The 20,190-nt window shown below is 41.1% G+C and overlaps 2 long non-coding RNA genes across 2 annotated transcripts; both read right to left on the bottom strand.

The window, feature by feature from the left end:
- Positions 1 to 7,832: 7,832 nt before the first annotated feature.
- Positions 7,833 to 17,143, bottom strand: LOC135423852 (uncharacterized). Its single transcript, XR_010434985.1, has 4 exons — positions 16,989 to 17,143; positions 13,161 to 15,836; positions 10,990 to 11,037; positions 7,833 to 8,637 (listed from the first exon to the last, which is right to left on the bottom strand). It is a non-coding gene; the product is annotated as an uncharacterized LOC135423852 (long non-coding RNA).
- Positions 17,144 to 19,176: 2,033 nt separating this feature from the next.
- On the bottom strand, positions 19,177 to 19,983 carry LOC135423393 (uncharacterized). Its single transcript, XR_010434801.1, has 3 exons — positions 19,900 to 19,983; positions 19,738 to 19,811; positions 19,177 to 19,296 (listed from the first exon to the last, which is right to left on the bottom strand). It is a non-coding gene; the product is annotated as an uncharacterized LOC135423393 (long non-coding RNA).
- Positions 19,984 to 20,190: the final 207 nt, after the last annotated feature.

Raw genomic sequence — 20,190 nt, 5'->3', positions numbered from 1 at the left:
ACGTTACAAATGCTACGAGGCTGAGGATAATGCAGACTAGACTTTTCCCCCCTCCCCGTTTCAAAACAATCACATTATATCTTCTCATAAGATATGAGGAAGATTGTTATCTCGCATAATGAAAACCAAATGACAGGCAGATAAACTTAGTAGCTGTTTATAAAGTCTTGTACAGTATTCTCAATGGTCCCCAGATAAGGAAATCGCATAATTGAAATGGCTGGAAACAGCATTAAGAAAGCATAGAAGAGGAAAATAAGGAGATCGAATGCAGAAGGCAGACAAATTTGAGATTACTGATGGAGGCGTTCGTGCAAGGCACTTGGATCTCTCGTGGGAGTTGAGCACCTGCTTCTCCCATAGGCACGTGTTGCCTGAACCCACAGCCCTATTTCCCTCCTTCAGCGACCCCCCCCTCATCCTCACCCATCTCAAGGACTCTGAGGCTTTACAATTTGGCTCCTGGAACGACCCCCAGGTTTACCTTTTGTTTTGAATTCTTTGCCCTTTAGTGTCTTCAAAGATACCTTTGCTTGAGCATCTTCCAGAAATTGGAGGCACCAGCTGCTGCTTACTGTTCTCTTCAGAAACTGGCAAAATTCAAGTCTTTTCCTATCTAAATAAACAGCAAAGTGTTTTCTTAATTTTCTCAAGTACAGAAAACCGGGGAAACATTTTTAACTGTGGGTAGAAGAATAGCACAGAGTTTCTGCTCTGAGGCAGTTTTAAATGGAAACCACATTGTTAATGTGAGATCTTCTGGAGGTCTCAGACCCCACAGTTGAACATAAACCTCATACAGAGGACCTGTGTTGTGTTCTCCAGTGCAACATCTCCAAGGAACTAGAATTCAGGTCACAGTGGAAGTCCTTACACTGCAATAATCTCTAATTAGAAAAGGAAGAAAGAATTCAGCTGGACAAATGAGCTAAAATCAGGAGAAACTTGAACAAACATCTCAAGCATTAATCATTTATAGAGAAAGAAGAAGAAAATCATCAAAATAATTGAGCAATTGCAGACAAATGTCACAATGCCTTGTATTGCCAAAAACTCATCATTGGAAATGTATACGTCTGATTTCCAGGTTTATTAATGAAACAAAAAGGCATCTACAATAGATAAATAATACATCATATGGAATTCACACAGTCTATTTATAATAGAGATCAGTGACACCTATCAACTCACATTAAATCACATCATGCATATTTTGCCTACTCTGCACATTGTCAATCTCTGCTCCCTGTTTCGCTGCCGCCGTCGCTACATGGAAAGAAAAAGTACTGCACGGAGCAGCTGAAAGGAGCTGTTTCAAAAATCCCTGAAAGAATGTGTAAAAGAACAGCCATATTTATATGCTTTAAAGGCAATAGTTCTGTTTCACCTCTTAGTTTTCCCAGACATGAGTGAAGTCTGATGTTACAGCAGGTATTTGGCTCAGAAATTGGAAAATCAGGGTCGTACAATGAATCGAGGTCATGGAATGAGTCAGTGGCAGGTTTGGGACTAGAATTGGGGTATCAACCTCCTGAGCTGTAAAGCTGAACTGTCTTTCATCCCTGACCTGTGTCCTGATGGAAAAAGTAATGAAGTGGATTCTTTGAAATAAAAGAAGTTTATTTTTGAGTCCTTATGAGCATCGCCATTGAAACATAGCTTGGGCTTAGAAACATCCTTCAAAAACAACATAAATAAGTTATTTTGCAGAAGAATTATTTACCATGAGAAGAGATAGAAATTTATAAACCAGTTCAGAGATCTGTAGGGGAAACAGTTATCATTTACATCGTCAGGAAGGGGGTCTAAGGGAGCTGAGAAGCCTGAATTTTGCGTGCAGCTTTTAAAATATAATTAGCCATGTAACATAAATAGACGTCACTGGCTGGAGTAATGTCTGTGGCAAATAAATAACAGTCGAACACAATAAAACTCCCTGTAATGTACTCTCTTGTAATATTGATGGCAGCATATGGCAAACATCTGACAGCTGTTAAACAGATGTGGCAATTAGCAAACCTTATGGTCATGCTGTTAAGATTATTATGCAACACGTTCTCCAGTAAAATTAGATGACTTCCTACTTTGGGTAGCTTTACACATGTGGAGTGCTGGTCTAATGTCCCATTTAGACAATATTGCTCGCTAATGTCTCCTAACCCGTATTTTTTTAGTTGATGCCTCATAGAAGATTTAGAGAAATCCAGAATTTAAACAAGAACAATATCAATTCAGCTGTGTAGCAGATACTTCAATTATAATAGCTAATGGACAAATTGAGAGATAAAAAGACTTTTCTATCATGTTGAAATTCAATGAACAGTTTTCAATTAGGCTCTGAGTATAAAAGGGGAAAAAAGGAAGATACTTTTCCTTGATGTTAACATTGCAGGAAAAGATGAGAGTAACTTCGCTTTTTCATTATACAGAAGAGGTGCATATAATGATGCATATTTAAATTATAAATCAGGTCACTATCTGCCAAATGAAAGCAATATCAATTAGAGCTAGGGTGGATCAGGCTTTAAAACTCCTTATATTTAATGACAAAAGTATGACTGTTACCCTCACCCAGCCAACAAAGGGATAATTTAAGGCAGTAAGAAATCAAAGAGTGATGTCACAAAAATAAGCCCTCACAGCTTTTTGGATGGTATTATTATAATTAATAGACTTCCAATGACTTTTTTTTTGCGGGTTATGGGCTTTCACAAAAGCATTTATTGCAGGCATAAAATATATAAAACTCTAAAGAGTGGGTTTGACTAAGGTTGACTTGAGGGTCTGTAGCCTTTCTACTACAGTAATTCCTGTAAAATCATAGTTTCATTTATAATCTCAATTTATAACGTTGAATTTATGCCAGTTCATCTGATATCAATCATGATAATAGCATGATCTATTGTATGTCACTTGTGCTAATGCAAATTAAATATCATTACATTACAAAAAAGCCTTATGTTAAAATAACATTAAGAGTGTAACTCATCCAAAAAAATTAAGGATGAATTAACAATTTGGGGTTATCATATATACAGATAATAAATGTAAACCCGTGCATATCTTGTATATAAAATTATATACATGCTGAAAAAGGAAAAGCTAAGCAAAAATAAAGTAGATTAAGGCTTGAGTAGTAAGATTAACACTGATTTGCCCCCCTTCATTGTAGTTAAGGTCAAGTAGTAAGCAGTTTATTATCTTTCTTTTCAGCCACTGTGGTTTTGAACCTCTGTCTTTGACACAGGAGTACTGGGAATCAGGTTTTAAAAATCTTCAGATCTGCAAATAAAGTCCTTTGAATACCTCTATGTCTTTATAAATTACATACTCACATGCTTATTGTATATGTGCATTTTGGGTATAAAACTATCCAATTCACATCAGCTGAAATAATTTATAGGTACATCCAGATAATGTAGTTCTGAGATTCAAGTGTACCCAAAGATATTTTTGAAAATTGTAAAAAAATAGGGGTTTTTTTTGTTACTTTTAAGATTGAGTGTCACTGAAGTCCATGTCCACTCTTCCCTGCTGAAGTGGCAGGACTGTCTGTCTAGATTAAGTAAGATGCATTTCCATGCATAATTGCAGGAACTTTTCTGCTAAAAATTTGGGAATATCTGTAATATTTGTGAAAACATTCATACTGTAAATGTTCTGAAGTTTTAGGAAGAATCAGAGTTTACCAGCCTTGCCTCTCAGTGTTAGACACCCTTTACACAATGTAAAACACCGAGTGGGGCTTGGTTGCGTTTTCTTCTTGAAATAAGGAGCGAAATCACTTTGCTTGGAAATGTTGTTTGTGAATTCTCCTGGCCTTGGAAGTTCTGTTACATTTCTTGGCTATAAATTAGACATGGGAATTTTCTTTTTAAAGTTCCCTGCAGTGATAAAATCCTGCCCATCCTGTTCTGGCCTGACCTGTGGCTCTCTGTGCTCTGCTTACAGTAAAGCTCCTGCAGACATTGTGTTTATTACCTGTGATGGTTGTATGATCCTCCCTTTTATTACAGTGACTGAGCATCTTGCAATCATTAGTATATCCACCTGTTTAGTTATTAAAACATCAGAAAATGATATTGCTTTCCTTTACTGATAAGGGAGTGGAGTATAGAGGGGCCCAAGGCTGCTGCAAGAGTTTTTGGAGTGACCTATTTGTGGCCTTCCAGTACCTTCCATACCTGAAAGACGGAGAGAGACTATTTACAAGGACCTAGAGTGACAGGACAAGGGGGAATGGCTTCAAATTGAAAGAGTGGAAATTTAGGTTAGATATATGGAAGAAATTCTTGGCTGTGAGGGTGGTGAGGTCCTAGAACAGGTTGCCCAGAGAAGCTGTGGCTGCCCCATCCCTGGAAGTGTCCAAAGCCAGGTTGGATGGGGCTTGGAGCTACCTGGACTAGTGGAAGGTGTCCCTGCCCATGGCAGGGGGTGGGAGATGTTGTTTAAGGTCCCTTCCAACCCAGGCCATTCCATGATTCTGTGATAGTAACTGTGGAAAAAACCCCATCACGAACCTTGCGAATCCCCAGCCAGTGTCCCGCCTTCTCTGCTTTCCGGGAGCCTTCATGGAAAAAAAAGCAAATAATTTTTCAAGTCGTGGCCTCTCCAGGGAAGCTGAGATTGGCTCATGTTGTACTGGGATCCCTTTCTCTCCTTCCTGATACCTGGAGGGAGGGAAGCATGAAGCACAGTCCTTGCAGTGTGCCTGTGGCACTTTATATCAGGGTTCAGCATCTCTGGGCAATGCTTTTCCCGAGGTTTGCGTAATTAACTGCCCTCCTTAGAGGTGTGTAGAAGAAACTCAGAAGATCAAAACTAGCAAGAGCCTCCTGTTACACACAGCAGCCTGCTCTGCAAAGGCATATTCATTATTTCACATTTTTCCTCCTTCAAATGGTGGCACCGTTTGTTTCAGCAGCAGAACTGACACTCTTCACCGCTCATCGCTACAGATGTTAGAGATATTCTTTAATGTTGGAAGGAAACACAAACCTCCTAATGGAGATCTTGGCAGCTAAGTGAAAGGAAAATAGATTGTTTTAAAATATATTTATAGGTCTTTTAACACATATATACTCTGACAGTGATTTGGTAGTTTAAAAAGTCTATTATTAAGTTTGTTTTAACACCTCTGTTTACGAAGTTTCATGTGCTTCTTTCCTTACCTACTTCACATATTTAAATTCCAGGCTTTCAGTTGCATTTGGACGTAGCTCAGCCTAGTTTCATGTACCTCTTGAAAATTTTATCCCAAGCTAAAGTAAACCCAGTCCTTGTGCTGAATTTAACTCTTTGCCACAAGAGGAAGCCAAGTGTTTAACAGCTTTCAAAAAGGTCTTAGATCTTCCCTTGCGTTTATATAGGAGCAATATTAAGTCTGTCTGTCCATGATATAACAATTCCTCAGATGATAAGGTGACCAGTAAATGATCCACACATGTACTCTACCACTTGGTCCCTGCATCTGCTTAACTTTAAAGAAGGGAGCAAATCTCTGCTCACATTACAAAGTTCAAACATGTGGATACAGCTGCCAGCTTGGGAATACAGTCCTGGTTTTGAAAAAACCCTTTCCTCCCATTTCTGCCCACTGCAAGAAGCTTCCTGTTAGATAGTGACAGAATAAACCAGTTGCAAGAGTTTTCTTGTGGCTTTCCCTCTAACATCAGGTACTGGCTGGTGTCAGGGATGAGAAACTTCAAATACACATCTGGTTCCAGATGGAAATTCTGCTGTGGTAATGCACCAAAATGATGCCTTAGAAAATGCCAAATTCTGAGGTTTCTTCACATTCCAGAGAAGTCTGACAGCCCGAATCAAACCCTTCTAAGTGTGCCCTGGATTTCCCATGAATTATTCAGTCTGCAAATAATTTATTAGGTGAATTTAACCCCCTTTTTCTGTTCACGGATTGCCCCTGAGCATCTTTTAGTTTTCTCTTTGAAATTATTAAGTGGGTATTTTTAATGAATAATTTTGAGGACCAGATTCTCCATGACACTAAACCTTTCAGATCTTCCTGCAGCACGAGGGGCCTCTGTGCTGCTGTACAGGTGTGATGGGTCTGGGCTTTACTCAGAAACCTCAGAAAAGGGTGAGGAGACATGTCAGAGCTTCACCATACCTACTTGTCTAACTATAGACTTTGATAACTTTGCCCTTGCACGATGCCCCAGCAGCAGAGCAGACACGACCCAGACTCTTGTGCTCCACACCTGGCTGGGGATGCACCTCCCAGTCACTCCAGCAGAGGACTGGGAATCCTGCCCTGCATCTGCAAATCGATGCAGACAGCTCACCAAGGTTGTTTGACCTGAAATCTAATCAGCAAACATCCTCTGCAGTAGCCTCCTTGGAATGCTGAGTTGCTGTAAACAAAAATAATAAAAATAATAAAAATCAGGGCTTATGGTGTCAGAAATTCCATGGAACATGGGCAACAGTCATCTGCCAACGCTCATTTTCCTGTTTGACAAGAGGATCAGGAACACATCTATAAGTAGTTGATAGAAAACTTAGAGGTAGCAGCAAATGAGCAACTGTCCAAAACTCTTAGGGAGGTCGTAGATCAAGTTGCATATTTGGTTGGTAGAAGCAGTGAATGCACTCACAACTAATTCCATTCATTGGGAAATAAGAACAGAAAGAAGATGGAATGGAAAAGAGCAGCATCAAAAGTGCCAGCACGAGGAAGAGATAAAACCAAATCAGTATTCAAATTACATGCATGTCTCAATTTTGCTTTGTTATTGTGTCACTATTTTGAAAAGCCCAAATTATGCTCATAAAAACTTAAGCTATCCATACATATGTATGAAAGTATTCAGCTTCAGCAGGGTTGAGACAGACAAATCTGGTAGTGGGATTCTTTTCAGGTTGCAAGAAGCAAATAATAATCAAGTGTAGTTGAGTTGTGTGAGATATTGGAGTCCTGGAACCACCTCCTTTGTCTTGTTCTTCTCCAAGAGACAAGGAAAGGTATGAATATATTTTGCTGTCCCATCTGGGGATTTGTTCCTGTTCTGAGTGAAATTGCAATGTGCAATTCCAAACATGTTCTGTCCTAAATTTGCAATGAATATTTTGTAAGTTAGAACATAAACCCCATCTCACCTTATTTAATGTGTCTGGAGTGTCTCTGGGTGCCTCAGAGAGTGATCGTTTAGAAGGAATTTTATAAAAGTAGAATTAAAGTTTTCCAAAAGGCCTGAGAAGGCAGCCCATTGATACACCTGCAGCAGTTACAGTTTGGCACAGACTCCTGGGAGGTACCTACGTCTGCAGAACTTCCTCTCTGTGATGGAGAACGTGGGACACATCTGCATTGTCTCCTCAGACCTGCTCACCTCTGAATATAAGCTGTGAGAATGCAAGGCAATGAAAAGAATAATAATATTTAGCAATTTTCTGGCTCTTTGCAACTTCCAACGGCTATAAAACATTCACTGACCAATCCTCACAGCACCCCAGTGAGGAAGGGAGGTTACATCTACCACGCACATCTTCACAGGGCAACATTGTCCCTGTGTGTGTCACCCAGTGGTTTTTCCACAGTGGAATAGATCTCATCTTGAAGGAAGGTGCAAGTTTTTTTTCCCCGTTTTTTTTTTTTTTCTTGATATTCACCTCCTCATTCCACGAAAAGGGAAAAGGTTATTCACATGGAAACCCAGGCAAGCCTAAAATATGGGCTAAAACGTGCTTGTTTAAAGCATTTCTGTGTGAGAAGAAAAAAAAAAAGGCGGAAGCATATGCTCCAGAAAATAAAAAGCAAGAAACAAGTGCAGATTAAGATGACTCGAAATAATATGTCAGTGATACCCATGTCACCAAAAACTAGAAGACTGATGATCTGTGTGACTGAAAGGAAGCAAGTGGGCGGTGAGAGCAGAAAAGGGCTGTCAACCATGAAGATAATGTTACAAGGACCCACGCTTTAGGTTTCCAAGCTGAGGAAAGAACTAGTTCCAAATGAAATTAGAAGAATTTGCATTATCTCAAGTCAAAATTGCACATGGGGGAAGAGTTCACATAAAACATGACGTGGAGTATTCGCAGTGGACAGAAGCGAGTAGAGGGGAGGGATGCTGAAGGTGACTGGTGAGCAAATATCCAGATTAAGGTGTCTTTGCTGTTTACTCTTCCCATTCAAACTGATCAGGTGAATTCATAATTGAGGGTTTACCCCCTTTAATCTGCTTTAACAGAAACAAATAAAAGATACTGGAGATGCCTGACTCTCCCAGCTCTTGTCCACCTTCACTTCAGCTCTGTTCTTACAACAGTGACATTTAAAAAATATATTCAGGGATGTGGTTGATGGCAAACATGGGCAAGTGGAGTTCATCTGCTTCTAATTTTGACACTATACTGTCACATGTTATAAGTGCTGAACAGATGATTATACCTGTGATTTTGTTTGTTGCTGCATCAGTTCTCTTTGGTCTCCTCTTCCTACAAACACCTTCAGGGTCTTCTCTGTGCTGTCTCTCCTACATGAAAGGCAAAGGATTCTCAGCTTCTCACTCTTCTTCCTCTTCCCTTCAGAAGATCCATTTCTGTTAGAAACTTCTGAGAGAAATTTCCCACTGTTGGAAAGCCAGGGCTGTGGTCACTTTGAGAGCTTTGACCCTAAATTTATAGAATTCAAGGAAAAGCATGAGAAATTTATAAAACCGTTAAGAAGTTTGCTAAATGCACATATTTCACTGCTTTCCCTAACTTTTGTAACTGAATTGTCTTTGACTGCAGCCCCCAGTTTTGATTGGAGACTTGTAATATAAATATTCAAGAATAACAACTGTAATAAAAATGGGTAACGTGGCTCCACCCCTTCCTTCAGGAAAATTTTATCCCACTGAATGATTGCAAAGTAGCCCCAATTCTAAGTGCCTCTACTTCAATCTTCAGGATATTTCTTAGGAAGATTAGAATATTCTCCCCTGTTCTGTGATGAATTAACTGTGTTTGGTCATATTTTTTGAGGGGGGCAGGGGGAATTACCATATCACTATATGCACAAGAGATCAACTGTATGATTAAAAATATTTATAATACTGATGTGGAAAAGAATGATATGTTAAACAGATAAGCATATAATAATGCATGTCTTACCCATAAAATTTAATTTATCCCTTGGGCAGGGCATAAACTTTGCTCAAGAACAACATGTTTTCCATCTATAGATTGCAGAGCTAAACTGCTTAATTTTACAGCAAATTGATCACTGCTGTAATATTTCAGGAGCAAAATGATCCTCAACAGTCAGTTCAGTTTCAAAAGCCAAAATTTATAGTTCTGCTTCTGATTTAGTGATAAGGTTTTTTAACATATTGGGCATTTCATCACTTTCTATCGGGAGTCAGCGTTGAACCAACAAAGAAATATTTTTTGAAATCAACAACAACAACAATAAAAAAAAAGGAACATAAATAATATACATCCAACTGACAGAAGAGTTTAATATTCCCTTCAGATGGGAGGAAATTACTCAGGTTCCTGTCCTTGTAAACACATGTCCTGGCCCGTTCAGGAGATGCTGTACCTGCGGCATGGTTGGAATTGCTCAGACTCCAGAGCCCAACTCTCTTCCCGAGTGCCAAGGAAACTATTCCACTTATTTCCCCAAGTGGCTAAACTTCATTTCACCCAGTGCAAATAAAATTTAGTGGATCTAAAGTTATTTGACACTTTTGATATGTTTAAAATAAATGTAGAGAGATTTAATGATGTGAAAGTTCATGACTCAGTAAAGATTGCTCCCTAGCTGGGGTCTTACGATAGACACCTATAAAATCAAATTATTATAATCACAGGAGTCATGAGAAAAAAGTAGGCCCTGCTGAGCTCTATTCACAGAGTTTTTGCATTCATTATACTCCTTCTAGTTATGAAACAAAGGGACGAGGTAGGCTGAAATCTCAAAAGGTTTTATCAAGTAATTCTTTGCAGCAGCTCTTTGTGATTACTACAGAGAATTTTTAGAAATCCAATTCATATGCCAAGAGAAGAGGAAAAAGACACATCTTCTTCCTTACCTCAATGGGGTAGTAAGTGCTCGTTTTTGAACAATAATCCCCCAATTTAGGCACACTGGGAAAATAAAAGTAAAGGTAGGGATTTTATTTGTTCTCTTTAACGGGGAGTGTTACTCAGCTACCTCTGGTATAAGTTACTGGGAAAAATATCCAACTTAATGACATTATGTGTGATGCAAAGGTCAGGATTTAAAAGGCTAACTCCCACTGACTGATGTTGTGTGTGAATTAGGAGAGAAATAGCTTTAAAAATCCTCCTTAAACATTCCTCTCTCCCCCATCCATTCCAATACCTACTCAGCAATACCAGGTGGGTGTATTTTGGTGAGTGGCACATATTTACACACAGGAGAACATGTATATGGCTCTTTTATAATCAAGAAGATTATTTCCCAAAGCTGCTATTGCCTTTATGCAAGTGTCTGCACACTGACCTGGGACACACTGAACGGAGACATAGTAATTAGGTCATTTGCTTGGGCCTGATGTTTCTTTGGAGGCTTAAAGGGTAAAATGTCTCTGTGCACAGTGCAGAGTGTGAAGGTCTAGTTTTCATGGTTGTGCTTTATAATAAAAACAAGAGAAAGGGAAGGATCAAAAGCCAACTTTTTTTTTTTTTTTTTTTTTGGTGAGCAAAACAATATGGGTGCACATTTCACCTGCAATTATTTACAACTGGAGTTTAGATCAGGGAGATGTCTAAATCCTTGATGGAAGCTCCCAGGCAGCAGTGCAGACGCTTTGTCTGGCCACAGTGTGTTTGGCTCGATGGGATTATGCTGGGGAAAGAGATGCCAAGCACTCTGGCTCCCTTTAAAAACTGAGGCAAAAGATTTCAGCTGCAGGCTCAACTGATTTAAATGCACATGTTCTTTCTCAGCCACATAACACCCATTAATTGTCCAAGCATGGAAACCCTCCCATGTTTCTGCTAACAAGCACTTACCCAAATAATTCAGGAACGTGGTCCATATCCCCAACTTGTGCAGCTTTACTGAAAATAGTGGAAAAAAGGTGATTTATGTTAGCCAATATTTCAAATACATTTTCTAAGGCTCAAAATCCAGCTTTGGAAATACATGCAAGATCTCTAATGGAAGAATGCAACAGAGGCTGTGAATCTACTTTTAATTACAGGGTGAAGTGTAGAAAATCCTTTACCAATCAGTTGCAATTAAAGAAAAACTGTCTGAGGACGATTTCGTGGGTTTGTTTTACTTCTCAGCATCTTTCTCAGGTGGTTTTCAAATTAGATGCCTTCTTCAGGTTTTAAGCTTTACAACTGTGCTCAAAGACCTGACCATGGTAAGAGGTAGCATCAAGGAGTGTCAAGTCTGGGCTGTGCTCAAATTAACTCCGTGTCTGTGTGCCTGGAATTGTCCATTTACGAGTAGCCTCACAAAAACACACCGATGGGCATAAATCACATCCTGTAATTATGCTTGTCAGGGAACGTCCAGCAAAATATTTTAATGAATGTTTGCGTCTGTAATGGCTGTGTCTGCACCCAGATCTCAAGGTGATAATCAGGTGGAATTGCTGCATGCTGAGCCCACCATTTGAAATACAAAGTACAGGTCTAGGCTCTTATGAAAATGGGTTCACATTTGGAATGTCTCCAGAGAGGGAGACTCCGTGCCTGCCCTGGGGAGCTGTTCCAGTGCTCTGTCACCTCCATGGGAAGAATTTCTTCCTCATGTTGAGGTGGAACTTGTGGTTTAGTTTATGGCCACTGCTCCTCATCCTGTCACTGGGCACCACCAGAAAGAGCTTGGCACCATCCTCTTGGCACCTGACAGACCTTTATGGATGAAGTGGTAAGGATGGGGATTACATTTCCGAGTGACTTTTGCTAAAAGCAAGTTACAATTAGTAACAAATGGAATGGAATGAATTAAAAGAGAAGTTGCTTAACAGTGAACAAACAACTCAGTGCCCAGATCTTTGCTGTGTTTCAAACAGGCTGTTATGAATATGGACCTCCTGTGTATGCAAAGTTCAAAAGCCTGACATAGATATTTCCAGGAAACAAAGGGAATTAACAGTGTAATCTGATATTACATACCTGCAAGTGAGTAATGCAAATAAAGCTGCTTCTGTACTTGTTATGGGGAAAATAATATGACTTTAGTATAAAGCACACATTGCATTCTTTTGTGGAAATATATAAGTATACATTATTCAAAATTCAAATATTAATGATCGCATAAATATTCTATGATCTTGGCTATTACTTTCAGAACAAACATTTTAATTTTAAGATGTCATATTTGTAAAAGCTGTATTTTGAGTAAGAAAGAGAGAGACAGACCCTTTTAAAGGTGTCTCAGTGTCTTGCCATGGTATCTTTGCTTAGCAAATACATGGCACGTTTAAATTTCTTTTAGCTCTACAATGTTCACCTGCTGAAACATTTACAATGCTACTATTGGGGAAAAAAAAAAAAGGTATAGGAGGAAATAAAAAGCAAATGTGTGTGTGTTTGGGTGAGCTGTGGATGTCTGAAAGTTCGTGCCCGTAGGTAGAACTAGATTTATGAGGCTGGGTTTATGTGTGTAAGTTTAGAACAAACTTCAAGGGTATGTCTGAGCAGAGCAGTGGGATTATGTGAGTAGCCTATAAAACTATATCCTCCCATCACTGCAACTTTGCTGAGAGACCTTTCCAAATTAATCAGAATGGAAGGCGAAATAATAAATTATAAAATATTAAGCACAAATGAGCCTTTTGACTTGTCTAGACAGTCTGGATCAGATTTTCAAAGGAAGCTAGAAGAAAATTTTATTCATGCCAAAAGTCAGCTTTTGTATATGCAAATGGATAGTTCTTACAAATGCTGCAAGTGGATTTCCAGATACTGTTTCAGGATCAGCTGCCAGATCGGAATGAGCTGGATTTTCCAAGCACTCAGCACACGCCCTTGCAGCCAGATTCCCAGATGAGCTCAGCAATGGCATCCCAGTGGGGTGGGATCTGGGAAGCACTTTGACAAAGCTGGGGCTTACTCATTTCATTAAATAGAAACAAAGTGCTTATGGAAATCAGGAGTTTGTGGAGAGTAATGAACATATAGAAATGGGCCCTGAGGTGTTTTGAGAATTTGCATGTGACTCTTACCTCTTAATATTTGTTGATCCTGATCAGTTCCCAGGGCTACCCAGGGGATGAGAGTTCCTTCCATATCCTTGTGGTGGGACCTTGAGCTCTCAGAGGGTCTGGAGCCCCCCGTGAGGATCCCTCCATTGCTTTCTTGTGAAGCCCATCAAGTGCCAGGTGTACAGAGAGATAGACCAGCACAGAATTTCTCCTGGAAGGTCTTTAATCCTTCTCATGGTTCTTGGCTTCTGCTGCTGGAGCACTTGTGGGAACCCAGGCTGGAGCTCCCCCCAGGTGAGCAGGGACTCACTCCCCACCAGTGATGCTGTAGCTGCTCCGTGCTTCATCCTGGAGCTCCCAAGGAGCCAGGCAGCATCCAAGGCATCTTGCTGCAAGAGCAGCCACTGCCTTTTCAGCTCTCTTGGTTTCAGTAACACAACACAAAGATCATTTGTGTGGAGGACACCGACGTGTTTCCCCTGCCCTGTTTCATTTACTTAGTTGTAAAAAAGTACAACCTGCAGTCTCACTTCATACTTGGAAATCATTACACCTCCAAAGCTTGTTTTATCGTGGCTTTCTTGAGCAGCATTCATTTGTTTGCACCTTTGGCAGCCCCATTTCCTCGGGGTGGGATGCAGTGTGCTTGGGAAGTCTTCTCTTAGAGGAAGGAGCCATTTCAAGGAGCACAGTGAAGGCTCTGATTTTCCAAGGAGTTGGGACTTGGTTGGACATTTAAAAGAATATCTAATTAGCACACATCTGTCACAGTGGTAAACAGGGTAGTTCCAATCATTTGTGTGCACAGAGGCAAAAAGTCCCTTCTAATACTGTTAAAAAATATTGAAAAGTCAATCTCAGGATGGCTTCCAGAGGGGCCAGAGGGACTATTTAAGAAACAAGATGCCTGGAGTAGGATGCATTGGAATAAGATGATATGACAGCCCATGCATAAAGATGCTGCTCACCCTTTGGTGACCACAGCAGTTACTGGGTGTACATGCCATGTTTGGAACACTGGTTTGCCTTTGGCAGAGCAGAGTTGGAAACACCTCTGGGAAGCTCCTGTTTTCTTTTCCCATTCTTCTGGGGATGGGCTTTGTTTTTTTTTCCCATTCCTCCTGCCTGGGTCATGTTGGATAAAGTGGATCCCCTGCACGGTGGGGACAGGCCCTGAGCTCCACAGGCCCCCAAACCACATTTGGTTTGCCATCACCTGCAGCCAGGTGATGAACACCTGCAACCAAAAAACATGGTGAACCTTCCAGCTCTTGCCTGATGTCATGGAGAGATAATGTTGCTCAGCTCAGCAAGCTTCTCTTTGCCACATTTGTGTTCATTGCAAGGTTTTCACTTACTTGCTTTTCCTTCTGTGCCTTCCTATTTGTCCAAGCAGAGGATGTGTGCATATCATGCCATATTTTGTGTTATTGGGCAAGTTTTTTTTCTTCAGCTTGCTTTACATCATTTACAAATTCTTGGCAGAAATTCCCATCAGCCAGTGACTAGTTGGCAGAATTAGGAAATGCTTCTTGTATTTGCTCTACAGAGAAGTGCTGGATAGTGTCCTCTATAAAATGAGTGATCAGCATACTGATAGCAGGAGCTTTTTATTGCTTAGCACTGCCTGGGTAAAACTAGACTTCAAGCTTGCAGGAATAATTCTTCAGCCAGTGGGGCTGACTTCTTGTTCATGCTGTTGGCATCCAAAACTGCTGCTGACCAAATGGTGCTCAACAGGGTCACACCTCAAGGATGCAATTCATTTTCCTTCTAATTACTGTTCTGCTCTCAGAGCCTGGACCAGTCTCTTTAAAGACAGTTTATATAAAAGCACTCCAACTCAGGGAAATAACCTTCAGAAGCTTAGCAGGACCCCAAGCAGGACAGGGGGAGCTACAGCTCTGCTGGTGGGTGGCTTCCAGTGAGCAGCTCCTTGGTGGACACCAGAGGTTTGTTTGATTTAACACCAGATCTCCTCAGCAGAGGAGGATGGTGAGGGTAGTGCAGTGGTTACCAGCTGCTTTAACTGATTTACAAGCCTGCAGTTTGTGGTAGGATTGCTGTGATATCTGATTCAGGTGCACAGTTTGGCAGCTTGGCCTGCTCAGGGAAATGGAAGGTTTGGGAAGGTTTCTGACAGTGTTTCAGCCCCAGATCACAGGGACTTGCAGGGAGTGGTTGCTGCTGGGAGCTTTCACTCACATCCCTGTCAGGAACAAGGAATAAAGTCCTTCTGCTGGTGAATCTCTCAAAATCAAATCTTCCACAGTGGGTTTTGGTCCGTTCACTCAAATTTGACTCACATATAAATTCAAAAGTATTTCAGACTGAATATCAGGGTTTGACCCTTCCAGGGTCTCCTGTAATTCTGACACTGTTGGTTTCTCTGCACACACGGTTCTGCCTTACATTTTACCTTTGCATTTTCATCTCCTGTAATTCCTTCTGATACATTTCACCACATGATCTTCAGACAGGATTTGTGTTTGCTCTCGGGCTGTTTCTCCTGTCCTACATATGTCAGTAACTTTTTGCAGAGTCAGACTATCTTCCCTGAAGAATTTTCTATTGTCATCACTTCTGAGCCCCACTCCAGTTGCTGCCCCTGTTAATTCCCTTAAAAAGATGTTCAGTTTTGTGCCACCAGCAGGTCTGTGTTGTACTGGCTGTCCTCCATCAGCTGCTCAGAGCTTCCTTTGGCACACAAAATAAAACATATTTTCCGGACATAAAAATCATACAATGTCTTGGGTGATAGATCACGCACATAAATACAGATATTAAATTCTTAATTTGTTATTAAATTCTTATTTGTTATGTGTGTGCTCCTATGGAGTTAGTCTTTGTTTAATATTGTAACTATTGAGGATTTGATGATACTCCTCAAAATAAGTACATGCCTTGCCTTCTTTATACATGCACCTGCTTTTTCAGCCCAGAATTGTAACACAGTGCATTACAGAAGGGAGGTTTTCATAGACACAAATGGGAATTAAGTGTCCAATTCAATTGACTTTTAATTGGAGTTGAACAACTAGAAAGCCTTTGAAGAACTCTGCTACACTGAACCTCTTAATTTACCCTGAACCTGTTTGTTGATGTAAATCCCAACTCCTCTGCAGCAATAGGGAAAGGTTTCCTTTTGCTCCAGTAGCCACATTATCATTCACAAAATGTCCAAGGAGCTTGGTCTTAGTACAGTTCACATCTGGCTGAGAAATAAACTTGCTCTAATTTTTTACCTTGTAGTCAAATAGTACAGAAATGTCATTACAGTGAGAGGGAAAATCAATCACTTTTAAAATCATCCCTGTTTTAACAAATAAGTTATTATATGTTTCGTTCAAACATGATTTCCTGTTACTAAAAATTTTCCTGTTTTGGAATGGAAATGGACAAGGGATATTTTGAGTAAAAAAAAATTATTTTAAAGCTATTTCTTCAAATGATAGTTGTACATGATACATACCTTAATAAAGTCCAATTGCTGATTAAACAAATTACAGGAAATTTCACATCTTTTCCCAGGTCTTTTTGGTCTGTGAACATCTTGATACATATATAAATAAATAAAACAATTCTTTAATATATTAGAAAAGCAAACATCAAAACCCAAACTGTTTCTGATGAAGAGTCAAAAAAGAGAAGTATATTTTGCATGCTCTGAAAAGATGACCAGTGTTTTAGAGATTCTGGCTTAAGTCACACAAGGTTTCCTGAAACAAGGATAAGGCAGAAACGCATTTTTTCTACAATTATCTCTCATTATTCTCTCAAATCCTTCATGTGCCACAGCATTATTTTAAGGCAGCCTCACATTTGCTTTCATTTCTGTTAATTTGGTACCTGAGGTGGTGGTGCAGGGGTTGGTTTTCAGGTGCTGTGCTCAGTTCCTGGGAGAAGGCAGAGTCCTCCTTGCGTGGATAATGTGTTTGGCATCTGCACATGTACATCAAATGCATATTTTACTTTCTTCCTTTGTATTCCACGTCTACTGCAGCAGATAAGAGTAGACAAATGCACTTTCATTGACAAAGCCTCACAGGCTGCTTTGGGGTGGAAAGGATATTTGGCGATGGTATCTTGAATAGTTTGTCCCCTCTGCACCATGGCAGGATTGATTGCTTTATCAGGAAATGATCCCTGATGGATGAGGATTGGGTCTGGGCATCAGTTAAAAGTGAGGATGATAATTCAGTTTTACTGATGCCACTGAAAGGGGAAGTTAATCTATTAAATTGTTTAGAAGTTTTACAATTTCCCATGAAGTGTTTAAAGCAGAGCTTCTCAACCTTTGCCACTGCATGACCTACTCTTTTTCTTACCCTCCTTTTTATCCATGCATAGAGCATGGAATTAACCTGGTGGCCTCCAGCACACCATGGAGGGAGACAAGAGGATTCCTCCCCCTGTTAAGGACATAAAGAATCTCATGTACACATCAAAAGGAACGGGGAGATTTGTTATGAGAGTTACAAATTATAGGGGCTAATAATTAAAGGTGGTTTGTGTCACATCTGATGTCAGGGCTGGGACAGCACCTCTCTGAGATCAGTCTTGGATCCCTGCCTGGATCAAGTTGTGTCTCCTGTTTTGCTCTCACCTGCTTGAGGTTCTTCAAGTGACCTCCTTGTGCATGTCCCCACTGTCCAGCCTGGCACACTCAGGGTCCCCACTGGATCTCGCTCCACTGCTCCTGGAATCAAGGAATCATAGAATGGTTTGGGTTGGAAAGGACCTTAAAGAACATCTCATTCCACCCTCTGCTGTGGGCAGGGACACCTTCCACCAGACAGGTTGCTCCAAGCCCCGTCCAGCCTGACCTTGGACACTTCCAGGGCAGCCACAGCTTCTCTGGGCAACCTGTGCCAGGTTCCCCATCCTCACAGGGAAGGATTTCTTCCCAATATCCCATCTAACCCTCCTCTCTGTCAGTGTGAAGCCATTCCCCCTTGTCCTGTCACTCCAGGCCCTTGGAAATAGTCCCTCTCCATGTTTCCTGTGGAAAGCCACAATTAGGTCACCCCAAAACTTCTCTTCTCCAGGCTGAACAATCCCAATTCTCTCAGCCTTTCCTCCCAGCAGAGCTGCTCCATCCCTCTGATCTCTTGGTGCCTCCTCTGGACTCTCTCCAACAGGTCCATGTCCTTCCTGGGAACCCCACAGCCTCTATCCCAGTACTTTACAGCACTGACTGGTTGGCATGTGGGGTGTCAGAGCCACCCCAGCCCAGCCCACAGTCCTGTGACAGGGAGGAACAGATGAGAACTGGCCTTCTGGACACAGTTTCTTTCCCAGGGTGCTGTTGCTCTGTGCCACCTCAAAGGCAAAGCTCGTGCAGAGCCAGCCCAGCCCCAGACTGATGAGGCACAGGGACAGATGGAAATGAGGGAAAATTAGAATAAAAGAAATTAATATTTGACGTGTACAAGCATATGCACATAAATATAAATACATTTATATCTAAAATCAAATAATTTCTCCCCAGAGTGAGCGAGCTGTAGTTGCTGCTTGGGTTGTGCTGTCACTCCTGAAGGTGATTGTAGAGCCCCTCAAATTACAGCACAGCCTTTTACCCACCCTGGTGCCACCCACCTTCCCTCTGTGTCGAATGTTGATTAGGAAGGTCTCTGAAAGCTCAGCAGAGGAAAAAGCTGGAAGACAGAATTATGATAATGGAGAGAGACAAAGGTACAGAAGAAAGGGAATGGATATTATCAGCATGTTACATTTTCGTGCAAGAAGCCAGACAGTATTAAGCTGTTTTGAATAATGCAACTGACAACTGCAATGAAGAAAATTTGCCAGTGTTGGACTCCACCCCAAAGTATCCGATTTAGTGCACATCTGACATAATGGGCCAGGGATGAGATGCATCAGAAATTCAGTTATAGAATCCCAGAATGGTTTGGGTTGGAAAGGGCCTTAAATTTCATCCAGTTCCACCCCTTGCCATGGGCAGGGACACTTCCACTAGCCCAGGTTGCTCTAAGCCCTGTCCAACCTGGCCTTGGACACTTCCAGGGATGGGGCAGCCACAACTTACGGTGAGAAACCAATGGCAGAGTCCTCTGATGGTTGAAGATCAGTGAGAATCACCACACAAGTTATCTGATTTGCCAACAAGTCACCAGATTGCTGTTTCCCCTGTTAACTGGGTCAGGAAGTTTTTCAGAGAAGACAAAAAATTGAAAATGGAACGTGAGGAAGTATTTAGAAATAAACACACAAGCCAAACAGTTGGCTATTGGTGGGATGGTATAGGAGAGGATGGATCACTAGGAGGGATAATGGTCACCAACCAAAGCTCCTCTGTGGACAGTCTGCCCTCTTAATGAGCTGAGCAGGCATTATCTGACATGTGCTTAGTTATCACTAGCAGGGCAGGATTAGGTCAATTAATAGAGCTACCTGTGTCATTTTTTTTGCCTGAACAGGTTTTCACTGGAAATTACTCAGTATTTAAACCCATTTTTTGTGTGGAAATGTATCAGTTTTGAGTAAGTGTTTATCAGGAAGATTTCTTGAGTGTCAAGAGGATTTTCTAGTCCAAAGCAAAATAAACCACAGAACCAATGGTAGGTAAGACACTCACCAGCAACAGAGATGTGAGTTCAAATGCCTCCATGATGTTGGTTGCTTGTTAAGATTACTCTTTTGTAGGTCCTCCTTCCACAGAGAGGAGATAGAGAGAGCAATGAAGCAGCAATCAGAATATTTGGAGTATTTCTTCCAGCAGAGAAAGCATTCTCTGTACCTGATTACACTGCAATGAGGGGCAGCCACTGTCCACTCACTCCTTCCACGTCGTGCTCAGAGCTCACTGCCCTCTCTGGACCTGGGGAGGAGAAAGGAGACACTGTCAAAGAGCCCCTTCAGAAAAGAAAATGATTTGTTGCTGATTTTGTTGCCAGGTCAAGCAGAAATCTGGCTGTGTTATTCCCCTCCCAGCAGGCTCAGAGGTGTGCTAATGGATCCAGGGGACCACAGTGCTAAGTTACTTGCAAATAACTCTTTCCATGGATGTGGTTGGGTTGGTGGGAGGGAG

Source organism: Pseudopipra pipra, chromosome 17 (genome assembly GCF_036250125.1).
Source record: "Pseudopipra pipra isolate bDixPip1 chromosome 17, bDixPip1.hap1, whole genome shotgun sequence".
NCBI classification, from domain to species: domain Eukaryota; kingdom Metazoa; phylum Chordata; class Aves; order Passeriformes; family Pipridae; genus Pseudopipra; species Pseudopipra pipra.
Note: the sequence above shows the minus strand (reverse complement) of the source record. Positions and strands in the feature narration are given on the sequence as shown.